We start from the raw sequence: 12,798 nt of genomic DNA, 5'->3' as shown, positions 1-12,798 counted from the left end.
GAGCTGACTGCAGTCATGTTTGTCCCTCATATCTCTGGGCCGAGGAAGAATGACATTGGTAGTTAAACACCTTATTCCCTGCTCATTGTAATGTTGGGGTCATTTTCACTGTGTCTCACACGGCTGGGTTGTTGGAATACACCTGAAGCCTGAAAGCAGAGTGTTACACGTTAATTGGAGTGGGGTCTGAAACCAGAGACGGATCAGCACAGGGCAGAGTTTCGGGCTCTGGACAGTGGGAGGGGTGAGCAGGGAGCGTGGCAATGAATGACAGAGTAGAGACATTTGGAATCTGATTGACGGCAAAAAAAAATGAGGATTTTGAATGTTGACACACACAATGACAGTGGACATGCTTGTGGAAGCTTGCTGTGTTAAAGTGGCTACTGAGTTTAGAAAAAAATATTACCCTGAATGGTGCCATTTGGCAGAGGAGGGACAATGCTTGAAAATACTTCCAATGGCACCATTCTTACCCAGAAATCCCTGGGGTTAAGAATGTACTATTACTGTGAATTGAATGGGCAGGTGCCAAGAGCAAAACCTAAGGATTTAGGACTTGCATGAAAAATATCATCACAAACAACAGAAAATCGGCTGGAAATTCAAGCAACACACATGCAAAATGCTGGAGGAACTCAGCAGGCCAGGCAGCATCTATAGAAAAAAAGTACAGTTTGACGTTTCAGGCCTGCCGAAGGGTCTCAACCTGAAATCTCACCTGTACGTTTTTCCATAGCTGCTCCCTGGCCTGCTGAGTTCCTCCAACATTTTGTGTATGGAAAATATAATTCTGTCTTTATCTTGCATGAAAAGCTTATCATGTATCTTCAAGTTAAGTAGATAAACAATTGAAGTGGAACATTAAGATGAGCTCTGATGACAAAAATGCACTGATGTCCATACCTTGGTAGTTATTGGGAATTGTTGAGTCTGAGGCTGGAAAGAGTTTGCTCCAAGGAGAAAAGTCCAAGCCCGCTCTCTAATCTTGGTATCCTCTCTCATGCTCCACATCCTTCCTATAGTGTGGTGCTCCGAACTGAATATAAGGCTCCAAGTGTGGTCTCACCAAGGTTTTATAGAACTGCAACACTGCCCTTGAACTCATCCCTGTCCATTGGATGCCAGCACCCCAAATTTCTTTTTAACCACCCTTTCAACACGTGGAAACTATGAGGGATCTGTGGATGTGGGCCGTAATACCACTCTGTTCCCTCACACTGTTAAAAGAAGGCTTGCCGTTAATCCTGTATTCTTCTTCCAACTTCGTGCTTCCAAGTAAATCACTACTTTTCCAGAGGGAGATCATCACGATGTATTTGCACCTCCTGTCCACTTGGAGCGCAGGAGCGGGAGTAATATTCTTGTAGCAGCAGAAACGCGACAACGTTACCCTGCGGTTTGCAAATCCCTCTGGCCTCCTGACTCTTTTCACCTGCCTATCAGCTCCCGCTGGTGCCTCTCATCCTTCCCTTTCTCCAATGGTCCACTCTCCTCTCCTCTCAGATTCCTTCCTCACCAGCCCCTTACCTCTCCAACTACCTGACTTCACTTATCACCTTCCAGCTATCCTCCTTCCCCTCTCCCCCACCTTTTTCTGGCGTCTTCTCGCTTTCTTTTCAGCCCTGAACAAAGGTCTTGGCCTGGAAAGCCGACTGTTTATTCATCTCCATGGATATTGTCTGACCTGCCGAGTTTCTGCACCAGTGATCAACGACGCATGCGTATGGATCACAGCTGATATCGCGCATGCGCGCAGCGGACGGGCGATCGGCTGGAGGTCGGGGGGTGGAACCGTGACTGAGGGGCAATTGTTGTAAGGCCTGGCACACCGTAGCCACGTACCCCGGGACATGCCCTGTTCTTTCCCTCTCTCTCAGTCCGGGAGAGCATCCTGCTGATTAGTAAAGGTGCCGGCTGCCATTTGTGCGGCGCGAATGCATCGCTGAGACCAGGACTGATGAATGGGTCTCTGGGTCGTGGGCGATTCTGGGTAGAGTGGCAGCCATGGATGCCCCTTCCAGGTCTTTGTCAGTCTGTAGTGTAGAGCGGGTTTGGAAGTGCTGGCGGATGGATCTGCCAGAGACTGCCGAGCTCCTGCTATCTGCATGGGGAAAAAACATTCCTCCAGCAGCTTCAGTTCTTGCGAAAATCAGTTGTGTCTTCTCTTTTTCTGGACTTTTCCACCCATGAGGAGATAGACAATAGGTGCAGAAGCAGACCATTCGGCCCTTCGAGCCTGCACCGCCATTCTGAGATCATGGCTGATCATCTACTATCAATACCCGGTTCCTGCCTTGTCCCCATATCCCTTGATTCCCCGATCCATAAGATACCTATCTAGCTCCTTCTTGAAAGCATCCTGAGAATCGGCCTCCACTGCCTTCCGAGGCAGTGCATTCCACACCCCCACAACTCTCTAAGAGAAGTAGTTTTTCCTTAACTCTGTCCTAAATGACCTACCCCTTATTCTCAAACTATGCCCTCTGGTACTGGACTCTCCCAGCATCTGGAACATATTTCCTGCCTTTATCTTGTCCAATCCCTTAACAATCTTATATGTTGCGATCAGATCCCCTCTCAGTCTCCTTAATCCCAGCATGTACAAGCCCAGTCTCCCTAACCTCTCTGCATAAGACAGTCTGGACATCCCAGGAATTAACCTTGTGAATCTACGCTGCACTTCCTCTACAGCCAGGATGTCCTTCCTTAACCCTGGATAACAAAACTGTACACAGTACTCCAGGTGTGGTCTCACCAGGGCCCTGTACAGATGCAAAAGAATTTCCTTGCTCTTGTACTCAATTCCCTTTGTAATAAAGGCCAACATTCCATTAGCCTTCTTCACTGCCTGCTGCACTTGCTCTTTTGTACCATTCTCTCTGGCTACATATTAATATCAAACACCTTTGTCCTGGGTAACAACTGACCTGTAGCTTTTACATCACAAAAGCACCACGCTCCAATGAGAAAGACTATTGCCCTCCCCTTCATATTCATTGATGTTCACCACCGTCATTCAACTGGGGGGGGGGGGAGAGTGGGAACGTTTCTAGGATCAGCCATGTGCTCTATGCTCTAGGTACAAGGGGGATGTCAGAGTTAAGTTTTTCACACAGAGAGTGGTGGGGACGTAGATTGCACTGCCTAATTTTTTTTTAAACCTTCTATGATCAATCCAGTTTTTGAAGAGTGGGATAGATTGGGTATTAAATGCTTCCAGGATCTGTTTGTTGGAGGAAGTCTCTTTTCGTTTGAGCAATTGTCAGCTAAATATAGCTTACCAAAAACCCACTTTTTTCAATATCTACAAATTACAGACTTCTGTGATCTCAATTATATATATTTTCTGAAAGTCCTGATAAGCACTTATTAGATGCAATTTCTAATTTGAAACCTTATCATAATGATTCAATATCCAATATTTATGGCATGTTGCTGGGAATGAGAAATGCTCCTTTAGACAAAATTAAAAATCTTTGGGAACAAGATTTACAGATTTCAATTTCTGTGGAAACTTGGAATGGGATTTTTACATTGGTTAACACTTCATAGTCATGTGCCCGCCACTCCCTCCCCTCAATTTAAAGTGATTCATAGGGCTCACATGACCAAGGATAAGCTATCTCATTTTTATTCGGATATATCTCCCTATTGTGATAGATGTAATTCACTAATTCATATGTTTTGGACATGCCCAAATGTTGAAAAATGCTGGAAGGAAGTATTCCAAACATTCTCTGTACTTTTCAAAGTAAATTTTAAGCCGAACCCTTGGACTATTTTATTCAGTATTGTTGGAGGAAAAGATATTATTTTGGAGGCATCTGATTTGCACATTTTGGCTTTTAGTTCTCTTACAGCTAGGAGGGTGCTCTTGCTTAAATAGAAGGATGCCGTTCCGCCTACTTATGCTCAATGGTTACGTGATGTTATGTTATGCTTTAATTTAAAGAAGATCCGTTGTTCAATTTCTGAATCTAGTCAAGACTTTGTTTTAGTCAAAACATTGTGGGGACCATTTTTGAACTATCTTTAAAACCTTTGATTTGCTCTTAAAATACAAATGTTGGCTAATAACATTTCACCATATGATAAGGATTTTTTTCCTTTTTTCTTTCTTTACCAAACAGCTTCGACCTTGGTAGGGGGCTTATATTCTTTTTTTTTAATAATAAAATTATTGCATTTCAATATTATGATTTAATTTAGTTTACATGAACACAGGGTAATGAGATTGCAAGTGTGATTCAAAGTGTGTATTTGGTATTATTTTATCTTTTTTTGACTTATAATATATATCTTGTACTCTGTATTCTTCTATTTAGAAATTAATAAAAATATTTAAAGAGAATGCACTGTCAGTGGTGGAGGCAGATACCATAGAACACTACAGCACAGTACAGGCCCTTCAGCCCTCCATGTTGTGCCGACCCATATAATCCTTAAAAAAAGTACTAAACCCACACTACCCCATATCCCTCCATTTTTCTTTCATCCATGTGCCTGTCCAAGAGGCTCTTAAATAACCCTAATGTTTTAGCCTCCACCACCATCCCTGGCAAGTCATTCCAGGCACTCACAACCCTCTGTGTAAAAAAAACTTACCCCTGATGTCTCCCCTAAACTTCCCTCCATTAATTTTGTACATATGTCCGCTGGTGTTTGCTATTGGTGCCCTGGGAAACAGGTACTGACTATCCACCCTATCTATGCCTCATATAATCTTGTAGACCTCTATCAAGTCCCCTCTCATTTTTCTGAGCTCCAAAGAGAAAAGTCTCAGCTCTGCTTACCTTACTTCATATGTATGACTTGTTCTCCAAACCAGGCAACATCCTGGTAAATCTCCTCTGCACCTTCTCCATAGCTTCCACATCCTTCCTATAATGAGGTGACCAGAATTGAACACAATGCTCTAAGTGTGGTCTCACTAGAGATTTGTAGAGTTGCAACATGTCCTCTCTACTCTTGAACTCAATTCCCCTGTTAATGAAGTCTAGCATCCCATAGGCCTTCTTAACTACCCTATCAACCTGTGCAGCGACCTTGATGGATGTATGGATTTGAACCCCAAGGTCCCTTTGTTCATCCACACTCTTAAGTAACTGACCATTAATCCTGTACTTAGTCTTCTGGTTTGTCAATCCAAAATGCATTACCTCACACTTGTCAGGATTGAACTCCATCTGCCATTTTTCTGTCCAACTCTGCAGGCTGTCTATATCCTCTTGTAACCTCCGACCACCTACAACTCCATCCACAACTCCTCCAACCTTCGTGTCATCTGCAAACTTACGCATCATTCCGCCTCTACATCCAGGTCATTTATAAAAATCACAAATAGCAGGGGTCCCAGGACAGATCCCTGCGGCACTCCACTAGTCACCGACCTCCAGGCAGAATACTTTCCTTCCACAACTACCCTCTGCTTTCTTCCTTTAAGACATTTTTTTTTTATCCAAACAGCCAAGGTTCCATTTATCCCATGCCTCATGACCTTCTGGATGAGTCTCTCATGAGGGACCTTGTCAAATGACAAATGACAGTGTCAAATACGATAGGGTTTTTTTTTTAGAGAATCTTAGAAAAATGCGCCAGGGAAATTCTCGGCAGTTTCTAGAGTGGGTTACATGGTTGGCACAACGTTGTGGGCCGAAGGGCCTGTAATGTGCTGTAAATTTCCATGCTGTATGTTCTATGAGACAGTACACTGTTAATTGTTGCTGAGCGGAGAGGTCTTGGGAAGCTCGCTGGAAGTGGCTACACAGCTCGAGTAGGTGGTTAAGAATGCTTACGGAATGCCTGTGTTTATTAGTGAAGCACTGAATGCAAAAGCCATGAGGTTCTGTTGGACCTTTATAAAACTCCGGTTCAGCCACATCTGGAGTACTGCACACAGTTCTGGTAGGACACTATGGGAAGGATGTTGAGGCTTTGGAGAGGGTGCAGAAGGTGCTGCCTGGTTTAGAGGGCATGAGCCATTACGAAACGCTCGGGAAGTTTGAGTTGCATGCTGTGGAGTGCTGGAGGCTGAGGGAAAATCTGATAGAGGGTTAGAAGATTATCAAAAGCATAGATAGTGGACAGAGAGTATCTGTTTCCCGGGGTTGAAATGTCTGATACCAGAGGGGACGATTCAGTGTTGGAGGGGTAGGTTCGAGGGGGCTGTGAGGTGTGTTTTTATTCAGAGCACTGTGGATGCCTGGAATGCGCTGACTGACATGGTGGTAGAGGCAAATTCAGAGGCACATGGATGGAAGGAAGATGGAGGAATACGGGCATGGTGTAGGTAGGAGATTTTCGTGGTTGGGCATTTCTGATTTGCTTTTTACCTGGTTTGGCATAATATTGTGGGCTGAATGGCCTGCTCCTATGCTGTACTATTCCAAGTTCCTCCCTACTAATCCCCCTCCCGGCATTTATTCCTTCAAACAGCAGAAATGGTACGCCTGCCCATTCACCTGCTTCCTCACCTTCACTCAGGGCCTCAAACAGCCCTTCCAGGTGAGGCAACACCACCTGTGAACCAGGTGTGCTCCTCTACTGTTACCAGTGCTCCTGACATGACCTCCTCTACATTGGTGAGATCCATCGTAGATTCGGGGGGGGGGGGGGCGTTTGGTCGAGTACCTCTGCTCCATCCAGAAAAAGCAGAATTCATCAGTGGCTAACCATTTTAATTCCTATTCCAACTTCCATTCTGACATGCTGGTCCGTGGCTTCCTTTCCTGCAGGATTATGCCACTCTCATTCTGTTTGGAGAAACAGAGGGATCTTGGGGTCCACATTCATAGATCCCTCAAATTTGCCACACAAGTTGGTTTGGGTGGTTGGGAAGGCATCTGGTATGTTGGCCTTCATTTGTCAGAGAATTAAGTTCAATTGCAGCTCGAAAAAACTCTACTTAGACCACACTTGGAATATTGTGTTTAGTTCTGATCACCTCATTATACGAAGGATGTGGAAGCTACTCTGTGTTTGCAGTACAAATGAGTAATTTGTGTTACTATTGCTGTGGCAGTGATTAGGGTTTTCCAGTTTTGTTCAAGGACCGAATGGCTGAAGGAACGTAGCTGTGCTTCAATCTGTTATAGTGGGATTTTAGGCTTCTGCACCTCCTGCTCAATGGTAGCTGCGTGAAGATGGCATGGCCCGGATGGTGGGGAGCTTTGATGGTGTTTGTCGCTTTCTTAAGGTGGGCTGGCAGGAATATTGGGGAGAGCCAACTCTAATGAAAACTCCAAGGGATGCAGTGTGTTTTCAGTTATTGTGTGATCCTCTCTCCCTCTCTCCTCCTCCCCGTTCTAACCTCAGGGTACCACCACGTCCACCTTCTGCTGGCAAACGGCAACTGATCGATTGCAAGCATTGTGATATTCTCTCTACAAGTTCATTAAAAAAATGTTACCACACTCACCACTTGTCGTCTTTGGTAGACAGAGAGCTAGGGAGGCATTATTCTGAGATGGTGTAGAGCACTGGTGTACATCACAGCTGGAGGACTGTGCTCTTTTCTCATCAGCACATTACAAGGAAGATGTGACGGCACTGAAGAATTCCGTAAGGAGCAAATCCAGCTTTTCCACCCATTGAGTCTGTTCCTCCATTTCTTCATAGCTGCTCCATTTCCCTCTGAACCCCATTCACCTGCCATCTGCCCGTAAACTTTCACACTGTAATTAATCAGGAGCCAATCAATCTCCGCCCCTTGAAATGGCCTCCACAGTTTCCTATGGCCAGCCTGATCTGAAGAAATTCCTACCAATCTCCATTCTGAGTGGCCATCCCTCTACTCTGAGGCTGTGCCCTCTGGTCCTAAACCCCAACAATAAGAAACATCCACTATCTCGGCCTTTCAACAGTTGATAGTTTTCACTGAGATCCCGCTCATTCTTCTCAGTTTCAGAAGGTCAAGGCCCAGAGCCATCAGTCACTCCTCATACGATGAGCCATTCATCCCCAGAGTCTTTCTCATATCTTTCCAGGAACCTTTTCTGATTTCAGCACATCCTTTCTTCAGTAAGGGGCAGAAAATTACTGACGTAACTGCAAATGAGGCATTACCAATGCCTTAGGAAACCAGAGCATTATATCCCTACTTTCATGTTTTTTATCCTCTTAAAATCAGTATTAACATTCCATTTGCCTTTCTACCCAACAAGTCAACCTGCAACTTAATCTGCATGAGGACTCCCAAATCCCTTTGCACCTTGGGCTTTTTAGTTATCTCCCTGTTTGGAAAATATGCTGTTATTCCTTTCACCAAAGTGCACGACCACACACTTCCTGACACTATATTCCATTTGCCACTGTTTTGCCCATTCTCCTAATCTGTCCGAGTTCTCCTGGGGCCTTCCTCCCAGCTTCCTCAGCACTATTTGCCCCTCTGACATCTTTGTATCGTCCACAAAGCCGTAAATTTCATCATCCAAATCAATGACGCTGAACGTGAAAAGAAGTGGTTCCAACACTGACCCCTGCAGGACACCACCAGAGACCGAAAGCCAATCAGTAAAGGTCCCCTTTGATCCTACTCTTTGCCTCCTGCCCATCAGCCAACACTCTCTCCATGCTAATATCTTTCCAATACCACCATGGGTTCTCATCTTGATCAGCATTCTCATCTCCAGCTTCTTTTCAAAGACCTGGAAATCGAGGGACACAACATCCATCGATTCTCCTTTGTCTTTCCTGCTTGTTATTTTCTCAAACAATAAAACCAGATATGTCAGGCAAGGTTTTCCCTCAAGGTAACCGTGCAGACTTTGGCCTATTTTATCATGTACCTCCGTACCCCAAAACCTCATCCTTAACAGAGAAAGATAGAAAACCTACAGCAGTAGGTTTAAGAAGTACCTACAGGCCCACAAAGCTGTGCCAAACATGTCCTTACTTCAGAAATTACCTCGGGTTACCTATACCCCTCTATTTTTCTAAGCTCCATGTACCTATCCAGCAGTCTCTTAAAAGACCCTATCGCGTCTGCCTCCACCACCGACGCCAGCAGCCCATTCCCCGCACTCACCACCCTCTGTGTAGAAAAATTTACCCCGACATCTCTTCTGTACCTACTACTAAGTACCTTAAAACTGTGCCCTCTCGTGCTAATCATTTCAGCCCTGGGGAAAAGCCTCTGACTATCCACACTCTTATGCCTCTTATCATCTACACCTCTATCAGGTCACCTCTCATCCTCCGTCGCTCCAAAGAGAAAAGGCCAAGTTCACTCAACCTATTCTCATAAGGCATGCTCCCCAATCCAGGCAACATCCTTGTAAATCTCCTCTGCACCCTTTCTATGGCTTCCACATCCTTCCTGTAGTGAGGCGACCAGAACTGAGCACAATACTCCAAGTGGGGTCTGACCAGGGTCCTATATAGCTGCAACATTACCTCTCGGCTCTTAAACTCAATCCCACGACTGATGAATGCCGATGGACCGTATGCCATTTTAACCACAAGAGTCAACCTGCGCAGCAGCTTTAAGTGTGCTATGGACTCGGACCCCCAAGATCCCTCTGATCCTCCACACTGTCAAGAGTCTTACCATTAATACTATATTCTGCCATCATATTTGACCTACCAAAATGAACCTCTTCACACTTACCTGGATTGAACTCCATCTGCCACTTCTCAGCCCAGTTTTGCATCCTTTCTTTTCTTTTCAAATCTTTTTATTAATTTTAAGAAAAACATAAGTAAAATATGAGTACAAAACATTTGAGAGTACACAATTAATAGATTAATTAACAATCAGATATGTATTAATCAATATATAAAGTCTCCCAAACTCATAGTATTAATGTAAAGGAATTAAGAAAAAGAGAAAAAGAAGAACCCCCCCCCCAAAAAAAAAACTAAGAGAATTTTTAAAAAAACTAATAAAAAAATACTAACCAACATGGGCAATTGCATAATGTTAAATACATACAGTAGTGCCGATGACTCCGAACCTCCATCCACACAATTCAGGATAATAACAATAAGGTTCAGGATCAGACCATTTAATTCATATGAAAATGTTGAATAAATGGTCTCCAAGTTTCCTCAAATTTAACTGAAGAATCAAAAACCACACTTCTAATTTTTTCTAAACTCAAACAGGAAATAGTTTGAGAAAACCACTGAAATACAGTTGGAGGGTTAATTTCTTTCCAATTCAGTAAAATAGATCTTCTAGCCATTAATGTAACAAATGCAATCATTCGTTGGGATGAGGCGGATAAACGCTTATTATCTATCATTGGTAGACCAAAAATTGCGGTAAAAGGATGTGGTTGGAAATTAATATTTAAAACTCTTGAAATAATATTAAAAATATTTTTCCAATAGTTTTGTAAACAAGGACAAGACCAAAACATATGAGTCAGTGAAGCAACATCAGAATGACATCTATCACAGGTTGGATTAACATAAGAATAAAATCGAGCAAGTTTATCTTTAGACATGTGAGCTCTATGTACAACCTTAAATTGTATTAGGGCATGTTTAGCACAGATAGAGGATGAGTTTACCAATGATAAAAATTTTTCCCATTGTTCAGTAGATATAGGACAATGCAATTCTTCCTGCCATTCCTTCTTAATTTTTTCTAATATGTCTGGCTGTCCATTCATAATCATATTATAAATGATAGCTACTAAACCCTTTTGACAAGGATTGAGGGTTAAAATTCTTTCTGTAATGTCCAATGGACATTCTTTCGAAAAAGACTTTAATTCATTATATAGAAAATTTCTAACTTGCAAATATCTAAAAAAATGGGTTTTAGATAAATTATATTTATTAGATAACTGTTCAAAGGACATAATGTTATCATCCAAAAACAGATCCCGAAAACATGTTATACCTTTTGTTTTCCATAAAAGAAAAGCTTGATCTATAGATGATGGTCGGAAGAAGTAGTTAGATATTATAGGACTTAACAGCATAAACTTATTCAAGCCAAAAAATTTACGAAATTGAAACCAGATTCGTAATGTATACTTGACTATGGGATTAGTTATCTGGCCCAGTTTTGCATCCTATCAATGTCCCGCTGTAATCTCTGACAGCCCTCCACATTATCCAACCTTAGCGTCATCAGCAAATTTACTAACCCATTCCTTCAATTCTTCATCCAGGTCATTTATAAAAATCATGAAGAGTAGGGGTCCCAGAACAGATCCCTGAGGCACACCACTGGTCACCGGCCTCCATGCAGAATATGACCCGTCTACAACCACTCTTTGCCTTCTGTGGGCAAGCCAGTTCTGGATCCATAAATCAACATCCCCTTGGATCCCATGCCTTTTACTTTCTCAATAAGCCATGCATGGGGTACCCTACCAAATGCCTTGCTGAGATCCATATACACTACATCTACTGTTCTACCTTCAACAATGCGTTTAGTCACATCCTCAAAAATTTCAATCGGACTCGTAAGGCACGACCTACCTTTCACAAAGCCATGCTAGCTATTCCTAATCATCTCCAAATATTCATAAGTCCTGCCTCTCAGGATCTTCTCCATCAGCTTACCAACCACTGAAGTAAGACTCACTGGTCTATAATTTCCTGGACTATCTTTACTCACTTTCTTGAATAAGGGAACAACATTCACAACCCTCAAATCCTCTGGAACTTCTGTCCCCATTGGTGATGCAAAGGTCATCACCAGAGGCTCAGCAATTGTCTCTCACAGCATACTGTCCGGTCCCGGTGACTTATCCAATTTGATGCTTTCCAAAATCACCAGAACATCCTCTTTCTTAATATCTACATGCTCAAGCTTTTCAGTCCGTTGTAAGTCATTCCTACAATTGCCAAGATCCTTTTCCATAGTGAATACTGAAGCAATGTATTCATTAATTGCCTCTGCTATCTCCTCCGGTTCCATACACACTTTTCCACTGTCACACTTGGTTGGTTCTATTCTCTTATGTCTTATCCTCTTGCTCTTCACATACTTGAAGAATGCCTTGGGGTTTTCCTTAATCCTGTCTGCCAAGGCCTTCCCATGGCCCCTTCTGGCTCTCCTAATTTAATTCTTAAGCACCTTCCTGTTAGCCTTATAATCTTCTAGATCTCAGTCATTACCTAGTTTTTTGAACCTTACGGTACCTGTACCCTATCATCCTTTCCCTGTCTCATTGGAAAGTACCTGTGCAAAACTCCACACAAATACCCCCTGAACATTTGCCATATTTCTTTCGTACATTTCCCAGAGAATACCTGTTCCCAATTTATGCTTCCAAGTTCTTGCCTGATAACCTCATATTTCCCCTTACTCCAATTAAACGCTTTCCTAACTTATATGTTTCTATCTTTCTCCAATGTTATGGTAAAGGGGATAGTATTGTGATCACTTTCTCCAAAATGCTCTCCCACTGAGAGATCTGACACCAGACCAGGTTGTAGGTTGATCTACATATTGTGTCAAGAAACCTTCCTGAATACACCTCGCAAACTCCACCCCACCTAAACCCCTTGCTTTAGGGACATGCCAATTGATATTTGGGAAATTAAAATCTCCCACCATGACAACCCTGTTATTATTACACTTTTCCAGAATCTGTCTCCCTATCTGCTGTTACTGTCCCTATTACTATTGGGTGGTCTATGAAAAACACACAGTGGAGTTATTGACCCCTTCCTGTTCCTAACCACCACCCACAAAGACTCCGTAGATAACCTCTTCATGGCGTCCACCTTTTCTGCAGCTGTGACACTATCTCTGACCAACAGTGTGACGCACCGATCTCTTTTGCCTCCCAGCCTGTCCTTTCTAAAACATCTAAAGCCTGGCACTTCCTG

The sequence above is a fragment of the Hemitrygon akajei genome, chromosome 28 (assembly GCF_048418815.1).
Source record: "Hemitrygon akajei chromosome 28, sHemAka1.3, whole genome shotgun sequence".
Lineage (NCBI taxonomy): Eukaryota > Metazoa > Chordata > Chondrichthyes > Myliobatiformes > Dasyatidae > Hemitrygon > Hemitrygon akajei.
The sequence above is the reverse complement of the archived record's forward strand: the minus strand, read 5'-3'. Positions refer to the sequence as shown.